We start from the raw sequence: 12,084 nt of genomic DNA, 5'->3' as shown, positions 1-12,084 counted from the left end.
TAATTTTAAATACCAGGTCATAGTTTATATTATGACCTGAAGAAGGTCGCCCGACCCGACTGGATGCAGATAGCGTATTAAAACCATATTAAAAATTCAATTACCACGGCGAAAAAGCTTTTAAAATAAAAAATAATATAATATATAAACCAATAATTAATTATATTTTAATGTATATTGAACGCATACGTGTAGTCACTGATTGAAATTACATGAATTCAAATTGTATAAAATAAATTTCTATTGGTCCAAAGAATCACCATCAGATGTATAGATATAAAGATATAATACAACACAAGGTAGACATACAAACGTTACATAGATATCAGTCCAGACCGAATTAATTATCATCACAATAGTGAACATCACATTGCTAAAATACAATAATTATTATCATTCGTCATAACATTCACTAACATTGATAATTAAGTAAATTCCTTTCACTCACTTTACTTAATTATCAAACCTTCAACTAGCAACTACTTCCGATCTAAAACCTAATAAAAAAGACCACTTTGTGTAATATATATTTTCTGATATTTCGTTCATGGATGTGTAACAATGCATCTGAAATTCAATATTATATAATGGAATAACAGGATCATTTTTCATTTTTGATTTTCGTTAAGCTTATACTTATTAGGACAGGAATTTAACACTTTCGTATAAAGCGAATGGAATCTTATTTCCGCAACTTTATGTGTAAGCTTGTAATACATTTAGCGTCACTTCAGTATACTTTAATTTTCCTTTCCTTTTACAAAACAAAGCAAAATATGTATTATCATATCCAAAGATATTAAGATTTCGTAATCTATAAAATAATGAATACACTTTTCCCAAAACACACATGATGAATTTAATATATGAACGCCATTTTATAAATCACATTGGTAACATCTGAAAATATTTTTATTTGTAATTAGTTTTGGCTTACAAATAAACCTTGGCACTTACGTTAGTATCGTAAAAAGTACAAACAATTTATTAGATCATGAATGCACTAATAATTCTAACAAAGATGTAGCACAAGGGACATACAGTACAAAGCACATATTACAGTCGGTGGTATGTTTGAGTACTACTACACAAAGCTCTACCACCGCTAAATCCTGAGACTACAGTTACGGTACATTCCTCTACAACAAATAAACATTAACGAAGTAATAACGTCAGAAGCGTTGTATTTGTTATCTATAAAACTTCATAACGTATTTCGAATTCCATTGTTTATATCTCAATGATTCCATCGAGACAGTACGGCATTTCATTATTTATCTCAGGAACAGTTATAAATTATGCAACGAATCCACGAACGCGATACCTTTTGTTTCCCGACATTGAACATTGTTTTGTACTTGATTAGCATCGTAATGATTACTTGCTCTATTTCATAGTAATCTGTAGTACGTGAGAGAAAGGTGATATTTGCGGAAGAAACATAATAGGTTTTCAAGAGGTCAAATCCATAAGTTTTCTATCTGAAATTAATAATCTCTTAGGAGAAATATGAGTCCTATCGAATTAAAAAAGTGCATAATAAAATTGCATATAACTTCGTTCCAGAAATACTTTTATAATTGAAGAGAGATGTTTTGTTTTGATTTATAATAAGGGATAAATAAAATGAAGAATGCATTACAGATAAAATAAATGTGCCGAGCTACACAATGCAGCAAAATGTGCGCGCGTTGAAAAAGTAAGGATTCAGAGTGCGTCCTAAGTGAAGGCGGGCTGCACACGTGGAATCCTCCAACATATAGTATTTCGAGTATCTATTACGTGCGCGGCGGAATCTGTGTTGGGATACGCCTTCACTCAGGACGCACACTTATTAATCTAAACGTCTAAAACTTTACAAATAAAAGTACAACCATCACTACGATCAATAAATATTACTTGTGACCGAATTATTAATAACTAAAAGCTTCGTTAACCAATTTAAAAAAATAAATAAACCCCTTGTCCCTATTCCTCTCCATTTCCTTGTAAATATTTAAACAGGTTGCTCTATTTAGTTTCAATACAGTTAAGCTATCATTAAACTTCACGAACTTAAGTCAACGGGACTGGAACAAAAACTACGTCGCACGACAACAAAACAACAACTAAACTTGATGCCTTTTAAGTTGGACATAAGAAAAGTTAAAGCGACTATACACTTCACAAGATTGTAAATCTTTAGAGGGGCAGACGTTTTCTGAACATGTGTACGATATAAAAAATACATAAGATTTTTTACAACTACACTTGCCTCTGTTTTAGAATAATGAATTTGACTAATATGTTCTATCCATGTTATTGTATAACAATGGCTGAACTAATTTTAATATTTCGTAATTAAATTTTATTCCCCTTAATAATATCCTTAGGATCCTTAATAAAGTTGATATAATTCTAAACCAAGGGCTTAAGGTTGATATAATTCTTAAAAAAATATAATGTCACAAAATAAATATATAAAATAGTTAAGATTATAATCCTTTTTTTATGTCCTTAAAGCATTAATAGAAAATAAAATATTATTTTCTTTACATAAAATTATAAAATCATTCTAGTAAGGTGATTTTAATCGAACTATGTAACGATACTTAATACGGTAATTCGCTTACGTATGAATAGTGAGATATTTAAATTAGATAAATGATTTGCCGCAGTGTTGAATTATGCTTTCGCGTGTTCAGTAAAGTTCTACCACTTTATTGTCTGTTTTATTGACCATTACTGGAGCTGGAGATTATTTTGACTGACATTAAAATTCGCCCTAATAAGTTTTTAATGGAGGCACCTTGAAATCTTGAACCTTTAAAAATTACAAAGCATTTTGCCAACATCGAGATGCAATCAGCCGAAATTTGTATTATTCTTCATCAACCTTTATAATAAAGACCAATTGTTAATCCTTCGATTTCTGTGCCTCAATAGTTTTAATAATTCAGCACGCAAATTTATTTTTAAATTACCAAAACTTTTATTCCTTAGAATCCAACAACTATTTTCCTAGAAGATAACAATAACCGCGATGAAAAGTTTAAAACTCGTTAACAAACAATCCGAAAATATATTATTATTTTGTATAAAATATTTTAGTACGTTCTATTCATAAGATTGTCTATAGTGTATAGTGTATAGTCTCTAATAACATCATAGATCAGTGATAAAAAAGATCTAAAAAGGTTTACGAGATTCGATTACTCCGATTATTGAACCGAGCCTTCTGATGATTGCTTTTTTAAACTATTTAAATACAAGAAAAGGTGAAGCTTCGGTTGTTGTAAATTCAAGTCAAGTACGACTGAAGTGAACGCCTAAATGACGTTATTTCCATTTCAAATATTTACACAGTACTTCAATAAATCCTATTCTGGTATAAATGTTGAATATATTTTATTTAATACAAAATGTTTTCATATTTTTCGTTAAATAAATATGTAACATGATGGATTTTACTTTTAATGTTAGTATCTTTAGAGATACTATTATTAAAATTAAAATTTGTAACGTTAGCGTTACAAAATGTCGTATGTGACTTTTTTTTAAATTATGAATTTGATGTTGTTTTAGTTTAACACGTAACTTAATTCTGTAATAATGATTATTAAAAACATTAATAAGCGGAAAGAGCCGACTTGAAATATAATAATTTCCGGTATATAAATATTTAAAAGTTTTCTCTATGACCTTTATTAATTCACAAAGTTTAATTTCAGTATTAAGAAATAATAATTAAAGTGGGATTGACATAATGCTGTTGATGCTTCATACCGTTCACCGTGTTCTATGAAAAAAATATATACATTTTTCTTCACTATACAGATCGAAACCAGACAAACCACTTTTATGGCTGTATTACTGTTTGCAGTTTAACTTGAAACATAACTCGCAGCAAACAAATAATACTATAACATTACTCATCCGGGGAATGTATGTACGTGTAATAGGTAGAAAATATCGATTATATTCAAATACATACATTGTACGCGACAAAAATAAACAAGGAAAAATAATTAATTTAAATTAACACAATTAAGAAAACCAAAATAAAACTCTCTGAACTTAAAATTGCGGCTCAAAACTTTGACTCCCATGTCTATTTCGCACTCAGAATGTAAAATACAGGAAAGTGTAACCAATCAAAATAGTATAAGCGAATATGATCTTTATTATGATGCAACAGTAACGCGTTTCGAATATTGCAGTTTATAAGGCTTCTGCTTTATCGACGTTCGAAAGGTACCTTGGAACTATCCCGATCAATCTCCTGTTTTAATTATAACATTTGATTGCAAAATGCATTTTGACTCGATGAGTTGTTTACCTAATGTTTGCCTATAACTTAGTATATTCATAACTGTTTAACGCTTATTTGCATAGATACATAGAAATATTCTAAGATTTAGACAGCCAAATTTCACCCTGAAACATATATTTTTTATCCTTGTTTACTAGAGATATTATTATTTTAAATCATTGTCATATTTATCGATTAAACCAATCTTTTTTTATAAACAAATGCTTTCAGCCTATATAAAATGTAATAGAAAAGACAAAAATACTACGCGAAATAAAAGATAATGAATATAATAGTAGCAGTTGTTAATTCGTTATTTATAAAATTAAGTGAAACACATATACGTGTAAGACCTGAAAATAGCATATTATCTGCCCAGTCGCCATAAACCCCTCTTCGCCTGCAGGCCATTCGATTATTCCTAATGTAATTACGCCACTTTGCCATAACGCGGTAGACCAGCTTAATTGACCTGTAATATGATTTATAGAGGCAGGGTAACTAAAATAAATTAGTTATCTTGACGTAATTACCAAATTCCAATCCTTATTCGACCAGCAAAATATAAAAATAAACGTTAAAAATAGTAATTGCAGAAGCTAGCAAATAACTATCACTTTGTAACGTTGGTTTGTTTTTGTATTATACAGTGTTTTTTAGTAACTTTAAGAAAGTTGATGTTTTGTGTAACTAAAAATATTATAAGGAAACTTTTTCCTTTCAAATCCGTGAACATATCGCAGTTTATTTTACAACAATCCGATTTTGTCAACCATAGTTATATAAATATTTGTATAAAATGTATCAATAAACGAGTATGATGATGAGAATCAAATGTAACCGCAAATCTGTGTATTGTGTGATACTGTATTTGGACATATTATCTCGTTACATATTTCATTATGATCGATTATAATTACGACAGCTAAAACAACACATATGAATATAAAGGCACGTCACACTAGCTGAAATCGTAAAGTTTACCATAAATGAATTGATTTAATATATTTACAGTAATTATCCACGACATGCATAAATTATTTATAAAGTAGTTTAAAATCATATTATTTAAATATAATATCTAAACAACAAACTTTATTGGTGACTTGACAAACCCAAAACGTTGCTGACCTAATTTTTATATGACCTGCAATGCAGCAACTAGCCTATACAACAAGCTAAAAGGAACTTTTATTTGCTCCACAATTGTACAATGAAAGTTTTACAAGCGAGAGCTGATTGTATGATAGCAGTGTAAAATGGAGCGAAAAATTGACAACAGAAATAACTAAATATATTTGTTTGAAAAAGTTGTGCGCTTTTATTCAAAGCAATAAATACTCGTGTGTATTAAATTTATTGTAATCATATGCTTTAGCTTACATATAAACATAAATAAATTGCACAATGGATTTAAAGAGACTACAATACTAGTAGGTAAACTATTCTACTATTCATTATAATCAAAAAGTAAAATTTATGATAAATTACATATTCATATTAAAAATATATGATTGTAAATATTAATTACAGTAATGTATATAAAATGTTGTATCAATGCTATGTTTTTGGCTGATTTATTAATGTGATTTAAGATTATTTTTATACATCGAAAATTATTGACAACTGAATGAAAGTAAAATATATGAATGATCTTATCTTATTTAAAGTACATAATTAAACTCTGATATAAATAATGAGAATATATAATTTGTGTCATTGGTACCTTTCGTATGACACTATTTTGTAAATACATAATTTATCGCTTCACGTTTTTTACAAGCTTTTATTTCGCTTCGCCTTTTAGTAACATTCCTCCGATTAAGATGAAATTTGACATACACTTTTGATGCAGGTACACTTAGTACACTTTATTCGACTGATTCTGGTAAATACTAGATGCCTGTGTTTGAAAAAGGTATTCAACTTGATATTTTTATCATACGTGTATTCAAATGTTGAAATACGAGTTTAAGCTTTAAAGCTGGTCTGGTGGCACTTTAAAAATGTATATTAAAAATATTTAAAATAAATATGTAATTTTTAAAACACATTAAATGGCTGTCTATGGATTGCCTCGTTGTAACCCCAATTCTCAGTAGAAATTCTAAGTAGCAGACCGGTGTCTAGAAATTAGCAATGCATATTTTGCCGTAGGTCCTGTTGCTGAACTATTTCTGGTCGTGCCAGATTTGCCGTCTTATCGGATGATGAGAATGAGAAAAAAAAAGAGTGCGTTGGGCTTTTTTTTGGCTTACCTCTCTCTTAAGAATGATTGAAGTGAATAAAACGGTCAGAAGGATATTATAGTCTATGTCCAAACTTAATCTATAACTTGTCGTTATATGTAAATCTCATAGCAAAATATAACATGCAAGGCGATTTCACCGTCCGCACTCGTACTAATTACATATTATGCGTTTGATACAAATAATTCTGATTGCTGATTAAAATTGTAATCTAATATTTTTTTTGCAAAAAAAAATGCTTCATATTTTTTTTTATTATGAATAGGAACGGAATTCTTTGCTGACAAAAAAAATGAAGTCAATTTGGTTATTATTATTTCCTGTTTCGTTTTATTTATACATGCACAGCCGTATATTACAGCCTCACTAGACCAACAAAGAAATTCTTAATCTTAAAAATATGCATCATACAAACATACCACATATTATTTCAGTCCTATAAACTTTCATAATATGAAAGTTTCATATCAATCGAACAAGCGTTAATCTGACTAAAACAAACAAAACCTCTCTCTCTCTCTCTCTCTCTCTTCGAATTATTAATATGATTTTGCAACACAAATAAATTCTATAGTTTTTAAACAATTGTGAATTTCTAGCCTTAAAACTTTTCGGAATAAATGAATTTTATCACACATTTTAGCACTAGCATGAACTTTTGCGGACACTGAGTTAAAGCATTTTTAATAGCTTTAAAATGAAACTTCCTCGCAACGAGATTATACCGTAATTAAAAGTAAAACAAAAAATTTAAATACATTCTACGAATAATAAAACATTTGAATATGTTAATGTATATAAAAAGTTAATTTAAATTTAGACAGGATTCTGATTCAACTATCAAATTTTTTTTTTTTTATCGATAAAAGCCGCTAAAAGCCTAACGTGCTCCTAAATATTATCTTAGAAACGTATCTATGATGAAATTACATACATAGATATGTAGGCGATATAATATCAAATATATTGCTTAAAGTGCTAATTTGATTATTCAAGTATCAACAATATTAAAAACTGTAAGAAATATTCTATTCATGATCCTGGATGAAAGATGAATGGTCGTTTACCTTTCATCGAAGAGCGATATTAATAATAGTAGTAGCATTTGAATTGACCAATCAATACAATATTGGTCGTAATTCAACGAAAAGCTTACAATTTCCAGTTATTATTGAAATATAACCACTATTAGCCTTATGTGCCTCTATATCTTGTACTATTTCTCAACGACCGGTAGGTACTTGCGAAGCCGTATTTACTATTCAAGATAGACACAACGCTGCACATACGTTATGAATGCCATATCTTAGCTTTCTATACAAATAAATTATGATATCGCGTACACTCGCAAGATGTAATGGAACGTTACTTTAACATTCTGTAGTCTATGGGACTACAAGGAACTCTATATACAATCAAGTTTTACTCGATATAGACTATAAATACACAACTTCTGCGGGTGACAGTTACATAGTTGATCGCGTCTTGTATTTATTATATTCATTGAAAGAAATAAATATAAACTATATTTGAAAAATTGTTATTATTAAAATATGATTAAATACTCCAAGAAATATAATTAGAAAGCCAACATGGGGGAGTACCCAGGTTCCTCTCAACGCAGTACGTGTCGGGTCCAGAGGGGACAGCCAAAAATAAAATGTCTGTTGAGTGTTTTAAAATCTTATCAAAAATATGTTTATAAAATAAATATCACCGTTATAACCATTAAAGAGAAAAAAACGTAATAAGATTACTTCGGAGACATTTCTTAGTAATTACAAAAATTTGTCAGACTGAAACAAATCAAGCTCTACTTGTTGTGTTTAGGCTTCAGATTTGAAATGAAATAAATTGTTTCCGTCAATCAGAATATATAACTAAAATATCATTCGAAAAGTAAGATAAATTGTTAGAGTCAAGTGATTCAAATGCTATTGGATGAATAATGATCTTATTACCATTAGATTAAATTGGTATGTTTATTCACTATTCCCAATTTTTTGTTTTCTCGGATGCTTTTTTCTAGATGCAAAGTTGATATTTAAATTTCTACCAGATTAACATTATAATGTTTTAACATTACATGTTTTTGTATAAAATACGATTGGTCAAAGTCCAAAAAGGAAAACGGTAATGTCTTGATTCCAAGCAAAAGTCGTAGTTGAAAATCACAGTGAAATCCAAACAAGAAATAAGAGAAGAATCAAAACATTTATCATAAGTGAAAAGCTCACATTTGACTTGATTAAATGTCAAATCAGTCGTCAATAAGAATTATCGATTCAACACACTCATTGTTGATTTCATTTATAAATTTTACCAGTGAACAATATATATAATATCTACTCTACATTTACAAGCAATTCTTCCATTTGAGTGAGTTTTGGGCTATATTGTGTAAGCAAAGTAAAATTGTATTGAGTTAAATATTGTATATTTATTAAAATTGATTTGCATCGAAAGACAAAATTTTATTGAAATTATAAAAGTACTGGCAACATTTAGACGAGCAACATGTATTTATATTTTTTAAATTCTTTTTAGACCTTTATTAAACGAAATATTGTTTCTGAGTGTTGTTTTTTGAAATGTATTTAAAATTCATACGTGGTAACAACATTAAGATGTTAAAAATTAATTAATTTTAAAGATATATCCAGAATGAGAATTATCCTTCTTTAATTTCGTAACGTTACAATATGATCATAAATCTTGGAGGGCCTGCATTAGTTTATAAAATAAAATATACATTTTAAATGAATACTATTATTTACTTTATAATAAGGTTTTTTTGTAATTCTGTATGCATTTCAACCATTCACCACCACCGCTAGTTAATCTACCACCACACAATAATACTTTATATTTTAATGTTCCGGCTTGGAGGGCAAGCAAGTCAATATTTTACTTGGTAGGTAGAGCCCTGTGCAAGCCCGGCTGGGTAGATAGTGGTATCTACCCATGAATGAGTTGTCATTCATCATTTATTCCACCGCCAAGTAGCAAAAATGCCGTGTTTCGGCTTGAAAGGTGAGTGAGCCAGTGTAACTACAGCCACAAGGGACATAATTTCTTAGTTCCCAAAGTTGGTGGCATTGGCGATGTAAGGAAGTATTAAAATTTCCGACAACACTAATGTCTATGGGCAGTGTAAACCACTTACTACCAATTGGTCTATTTGACTGTTAATATTTAAATATATGAAATATTAAATTTTTCTTTTCGAAATATGTCTAGTAAAAACCTCAAATACTTTTGAAAGCTTTCCATAAAAACGTACTACAAATATTTCCTTTAAAAAACCTTAACGTATATCGCAAGCAATCAAATTCCCGAATAAGATCACGTCTCATAGTAAATGTATACACGAGAATGATAATAAAATACCTGTCCAGGCTAGCGTTGATAAAAAATAGTATATAAGTTTAATGTGCACGTAGAAACCTCACATTTCCAAATAAATTGTAATGCGAACCTACACCGCGGTTCGCCGCGAGACACGTACAATATTACGAGTCCTGCTTGTAATCCCTGTATGAAGTTATGAAGCTTTATAAAGTTATGTTTATTGGGCTTAGTTCTGTAATAATTTTGTTGTTTGAAAACGTTAGAGTAAAATTAAAATGCAATGATTTGTAAAACTAATATATAAATAATTTCACATGTAAAAATATATATTACATACAACTAAATAAATATCTAGCTAATTAAAAAATAGTTTTGGTGATAATGTTATTTGTAAAATTTTGTTTTTTATCACATTATTAATAAAATATATGAAACTAAAAAAAACTGTAATTCAAAAAATATAAATGAAGCTTTATATGTAATAATAATAATAATATTTAATAAAAAACAATCTTATTTACGCTTAATTAGGTTTGTTTTTAATATAACAAAATATAAAATAAACATCTTAAGACTTACCAATTAAATCTGGATAAAGTTACAAAGCTAATAAGAGTTGAAGCATCACGTTCCACGAAAACCTTAACAAGATTATTGTTTTTACCGCGCGAGCCTTCGCACAAGCTTTGTCGGCTAATGTCAGTAACAGACTGAGTCGTTCGTCGGCCACCGTGCCCCGCCGGCTATTACTCCACTTTCTGTTATTCCCTCTCTTGAGACAAGACCGATTTATCACGCCGTATCTGTAATCCCGGAACATCCTTAACTTAAGGCCCCTCATTTTTTATCATTGTTAAAGTATTATTCATAGCATACTGTACGAGTATACTATGCTTCAGTTTAGCTTTAGCATATAGATAGGCAATTTGCGGAAGTATTTTAATTTTTTTTTAATACCGAACACATAGAAATTTTAAATGTTGTACCTGCAAATATATTTTTTAAACTTAGATATACTACTTGGCTTGTCATCTTGTGTTGAACGTAATTTCAGAAAGTCAAAGTTAAATACCTATACTACGTTTGCCTCCATTTTGAATACAAAAAAGGAACGTCTAGTTTAAATTTGTCCATTTTCACTTACATGATCCCAGTTTTAAATGCTATTCAAAACATGTTTTTACAATTAATTAATTCCTTAATACGTTTAAAGTCACGCATAATTCAACTTGCTTTGCTGCCAAAATACTTGTTTTATGATAATTCAATTTAAGCTCAACATTTCTGATAAATTGAACAAACTCTTCATATCTTATTAGCACAGTTAGTAAAAAAATATTTCACATTATTTACTAGCATTATACATTTTGTATATAGCACATTTTATAATACAATTCTTAACATCAAATATTTACTTCTAAGCACGTAAATGGTAAATTTATTTATACTTTAGATACGAAAATTGCCCTGTGGGTAAGAGCTTTGTGTGGCTTAAATTTATTATGGGTCTGATTATATGAAGAGATGCTTACTACTCTTTATGTCATTAAGTGTAATTATCTCCCAAGTGTAATATGTATATTATGTACATAATAAGAATATGTTTCGCTCTAAAAAACTACCTTAACCAATAGACTGGCAATCATTATCATTGTGCTACAATTCCAGATGTTCAGGATACAAATGCCAGTTCGGGCAAAAAAGCAATTACTGGTTCTTGGTAACAGAGTTATGAAGTTCGCAGTGTTACATTCCCTTGCGTTGGAAAGCTCCTAAAGCTGTCGGACCTAAGCCGGAATCATTCTCTGGTCGTGTCAGATTTTCGTCCCATTAGTATGTGAGTGCGGTGGCCGAAACTCGTTCAGGAATTATTATAATATTTTTTGTTATTAACTTCACGGCTTTTCTTATTTATTCTTTTTTATATACTCGTGAAATTCTTACATAAAGATATTTATAAAATAGCATGACTTTTGAACTAAATTTAAAATATCATAATTAGTATAAAATTTGTAAACATCGTCATCCTGCTTTCAAATTTTATATTGTAAGCGCAAAAATATACTACTAAGTCGTGTAAAAATTCTTCAGAGCTATATATTTTATGAATTAGTTTTTTATTAAATGCGTATTACCCTTCCCTTTCCTTTACCAACTTTAGGTCGAGATAGTATATTCCCATTATTCAACTAA

At 29.3% G+C, this 12,084-nt stretch overlaps 1 protein-coding gene across 1 annotated transcript in view; it reads right to left on the bottom strand.

Annotated features, from left to right (window-relative positions):
* LOC125067018 (probable serine/threonine-protein kinase nek3) overlaps positions 1-10,597 on the bottom strand; it is a 40,212-nt gene extending 29,615 nt beyond the window's left edge. Inside the window, exon 1 of the mRNA XM_047675387.1 lies at positions 10,471-10,597. The gene's annotated coding sequence lies outside the window, so the exon portion shown is untranslated. The remainder of the gene's footprint in view (positions 1-10,470) is intronic.
* Positions 10,598-12,084: the final 1,487 nt, after the last annotated feature.

Source organism: Vanessa atalanta, chromosome 10 (assembly GCF_905147765.1).
Source record: "Vanessa atalanta chromosome 10, ilVanAtal1.2, whole genome shotgun sequence".
Classification (NCBI taxonomy): domain Eukaryota; kingdom Metazoa; phylum Arthropoda; class Insecta; order Lepidoptera; family Nymphalidae; genus Vanessa; species Vanessa atalanta.
This window is presented reverse-complemented; position numbering and strand designations above follow the sequence as displayed.